A 4,876-nucleotide genomic window follows, 5' to 3' on the forward strand; every position below is an offset into this window, starting at 1 on the left:
TTTTCTTGTGACTAAAATTTAGGCGCACACAATTAGGCCACCTAAAACTCGGCCTAAATACCTACACATCACTTCAGTGCAAATCAGGTGTATCCTATAATAGTGCACATAGTTTTCCACAACCCGCCCATTCCACACCCATGGCCATGTCCCCTTTTCAACTGTGTGCATTAGAATTTACATGCACCGCAGTATAGAATACGCCTAGAAAGTTGTAAGCGTGAATTCTAATTAAAGCCAATTAATGTCACTAATTGGTTAAGTTGTGCGCACAATTTGGCCATGCAACCAAATTAGCACGCACAACTTAAGGTGCCACATATAGAATATGGGGGTAAATGCTAAGAAAGTCACAGGTATAAAACGGGCTTCTTAGCATTTAGTATGCGCTAATTCCATTAGCACATTGTAAGCTTTAATAAAAGGGTCCCAAAATAATTCAATTCAAAACAATAAGTGCTCTGAAGTCCCAAATAACCAACAAGTCTTTTAAAGATCAGTACTTATCTTCAAAGGGAAATCATCCCCTAAGATCACTTCAGAGTGAAGTAGTCTAATGCAATCTTGTCACCAGCATGATTGCATTTCGACCTCTGCTCTGCCTCAGGATGGGGTACTTCTATTCAACTGCAATAAAGGGCCTGATCTTGAAAATACCTGTCCTGGTCTAACTGGATATTTTCAGTGGCACTTAACTGGATAGTGCCACTGAAAATTCCAGGTTAGCATCCAAGCCAAAACCGGCTACTTTAGGAGCATTCTGGGGGTGGAGTCTGCACGTAATCGGTTCACAATAACTACGTAAATAGGACTACATAAAAGGCAGTCCTACCTTTATGCGGTTCTTTATAGGCAGTTAAGTGATCGCTACCCACTGAATATCAGGCCCTATATCCTCTTCATTGCCAACAACCTCTTGACTTATTTTATAAAATAATCCTGAGATTCTATATATCACGGCTTAATTTCTATGCAGAAATCAAAGCATATTCTTTAACAATGCGTGTAACTTAATTGGTTAACTAGCTAATCAGCGCTGTCAATTGGATGTTAACAAGCAATTACAGCACTAATTGGCATTAATTACAATATATGTGCACTTCTTACTAAGCATATTCTGTAATGTGGTACTCATAAATTCCAAATCGCATAGCTGAAAAGGGGGGATGGTTATGAGCATGGAATGGGTGTTTCTAAAATCTATGTGCATTATTATACAATGCACTCACTCTGCGTATAATATAGGCATTGGCATTTATGCCAAGTAAAACATGGCCTAAATGGACATGACCAAATTTGGTCACGTGGAGAGATACTCGGCGTATTCTATATACCACGTGGAAATTTATGCCTATTCTATATTTTTAGGCGTACTTTTTTCCACACAAATTTTTCAGGCGCCATATATAGAATCTAGCCCTAAGCACATAAATTGCATATGTACCCCTGATCTGCCTAAATTCCCCACCGCCACAAGTAGATACCTACTTGCAAACAACATACTTTTAAGTGTGATGTAATTTTATAAGATGGATTTTCTACATATGAATCAGCATTTTACATGTGATAAAGGTTTATAAAATACCTCCTATTATTGTACGTTCTTATTTTATTGGATTGTTAACTACCTTCCCATTTGGTTTAAAAGGCAATACATCATACTACTACTACTACTACTTATCATTTCTATAGCGCTACTAGACATACACAGTGCTGTACACTGGACATAAAGAGACAATCCCTGCTCGACAGAGTTTACAATCTAATCAAGACTGAAAAACAGGACAAATAAGGCATAAGGACAAAGAGAGCAACATTCCGTGCAGAATCCCAAGGAGTAGCAAGATTCCAGAATCCCAAAGACTGCTACTACTACTACTACTTATCATTTCTATAGCACTACTAGACGTATGCAGCACTGTACACTGGACATAAAGAAACGGTTCCTGCTCGACAGAGCTTACAATCTAATTAGGATAGGCAAACAGGACAAATAAGAGATAAGGGAATTACTAAGGTGGGAATGATAAAACATGGGTACTGAACAAGTGAATAAGGTTTAGCAGTTAAAAGCAGCATCATGTAAATAAACTGAATTGAACTGAGCTGACACATGTTCTCAGAGGAGCAGCTCTCTCCTGAGAGTCCTCCAATGACAGTGAAATTGCTGATCACTCATTTATGATTTACAGCCCCATTTTCCTTTCAGCGTAAGTTTTTGACCCTTTTAGTGTTGTTACTTATCCACACAGGGGGGCCGCAGCTTCTACAGCGACAATACTTTCTTTCAAACAGAAAACCTCTACTCTTGAGCTCAAAGGAATGCAGCAGTCTTAGGGAACAGGTTATGCTTATGACCACATTTATCAAACAATAACAGAACTCTTTGCCTGTGGTATAATGTGGTATGCGGCACTTTCAGGAAGTACGATAAAGATGTGCTATGGCCATATGGATATCAAAGGGTGTGAGAGGAGCAGATTTTACAGCTCAATTAACATTCTGCTGCAGAATCTGTGCATCTGCTATTGTTTAACAGTGAATGGAAAAATTAGGCTAGGGCAAGAAACAGCAGATACTACAAAAAAGAAACAGCTGGGTTAAGGACAATAGGAAGAAGAAAAAATGCTGCTATTAGATATAAACAGAAAATATGATGCACTGGACCTTCTCCAGAAACAGAGCCACTTCTGGTTTTGAAATTACATCCCAAAGCAGTATGGGAAGTGTAGTCCCTGATTCTACCCATTGAAATCACTGCTGCAGGTCCCGTAATGTACCAGGATAAAGATGCCTAAAACCCAGGGCTAGCTTCAAATCTCCTTCTTGAAACCGGATAACTTGACCTCTCTGCAAAGAGGCGTAGTTTCACATTTTCTGCCATTCCAATACCACATCACTAAAACAGCTTCAAAGTATTATTACGAGTAGTGGTAAATAAAGCATCGATAAAATAAATAAAATAAAAATAAAACTCTATAGGGGCCCTTTCACTAAGCTGCATTGTTTGTAGCACATGGGTTTACCACACGCTGCGGCCACTTTTGGTGCGGTGGTAAAATGGCCGCAATTGTATATTTTCTTGTAATGGCCACACGCTAATTTCCCAATTACATAAGTACATAAGTATTTTCCATACTGGGAAAGACCAAAGGTCCAACAAGCCCAGCATCCTGTTTCCAGCAGTGGCCAATCCAGGTCACAAATACCTGGCAAGATCACCAAAAAACTACAAAACATTTTATACTGCTTATCCCAGAAATAGTGGATTTTCCCCGTCCATTTAATAATGGTCTATGGACCATTACATGGGCATTACTGCAGGAGCCCTTACTGCCACCTATTTACTAGGTGGTAAGGGCTCCTGCACTACTCCTGTCCCACAGTACCCAATTAGCGCATGGCACGCCTACTCTCCACCACTATTTTATTAGTGTAGGATTAGCGTACGCAAAAGATACCTCAGCACTTCCTGCGGCAGTGATTTTTTTTTTTTTTGCATGCAGTAGGCACACACTAGTGCCTACTACGGCTTAGTAAAAGGGCTCCTTTGTTTTTAACCCAGCCATTTCCTTCCTGTCAAGTCAGTCAGAACCAGGTCTTCAGCCTTCATTCACCCAGCGGCGTACCAAGGACGGGGCGGTGGGGGCGGTCCACCCCGGGTGCATGCTGCTAGAGGGGTGCAGAGCAGAGAGCAGTCGCACGCCTGTCGACTCCGCTGGTTCCCTGCTCCCTCTGCCCCGGAACAGGTTACTTCCTGTTCCGGGGCAGAGGGAGCCAGTGGAGCCAAGAGCTGCGCGGCTGCTCCCAGCAGCCAAGAATGCACCCGGGGGGGGGAGGGTTTGACGCACCAGGGGGGGGGGGGTCATGCTGCACCCAGGGGGGGGTGCGCATCGGCGATCCGCCCCGGGTGGCAGCTGACCTAGGATCGTCACTGCATTCACCAATATCCCAGGAATATTTTCCCTATTTTACATTCTCTCCCAGCTTATCTTGGTTGAGTCACTGCAATGACAATCTTTGGGCAGAGGCCACGCAGCATGCCTAAGGTGACTGGATAGCTATGCAAATACCAGTGCTTTAAATATCAGTCCTACTCAGATTATACTTCTGGCTTTGCCCAGACTCCACTCCCAGACTGTCCCAGCACTAAACAGATAATGCTGAGGTGGTCAATGATTTTCAGTGGCATTATTTAGACAAAATAGTTGCCCTAACTTGTCTGCATAGCCATCAAGATAACAGCACTACATATTAACAGTACCTGGATAACTTCAGCTACCACCTTATATCCAGAATTCTGTGCCAATATCTTGGAAAAGCCCGGTGCTGAACATTTGGATATAACTTACTAAGCCACACTGTAGGCACACTAATGTTGTTAGCATGCGCTAAAAATTAGTGTGTGCTAATGCTAAAGATATGGGTGTCTCTAGCGTTAGCACGCACTTTAAACACTAGTGCATCTTAGTAAACAGGGCCCTAAATGACTCTGTTGCCATTTTAAAGATTCACCTACCCTGGAGTTAAATATCTGGGAAAATAGTTGCTAGGCCCAACTCCCATTCACCTGGACCAATTAAGAACTAGCCAGCAAAGAACACTCCAGCAATGACCACCAAAGCCCGGCTTAAAACATTCCTTCCTTCATAGCTCCAATTCATTGTGTGCAAGCTGTGTAGCCTCATTCCAAAGTATTCTAAAACATTTTCCACTATGGTTGGGTTGGCCTGGTGGCTTGGTAGAGGCAATGTTTACATCAGTAAGAAAGACCTAGGTTAGGCTTCCGGGCCAGACTTCTGTGCCCCAGTAGTATGGGAATGAAGTCTTAGCTCTCACTCAAGAGCAACAACTGGTGACCAGACTTCGGATTTAG

The sequence above is a fragment of the Microcaecilia unicolor genome, chromosome 6 (genome assembly GCF_901765095.1).
Source record: "Microcaecilia unicolor chromosome 6, aMicUni1.1, whole genome shotgun sequence".
Taxonomy (NCBI): domain Eukaryota; kingdom Metazoa; phylum Chordata; class Amphibia; order Gymnophiona; family Siphonopidae; genus Microcaecilia; species Microcaecilia unicolor.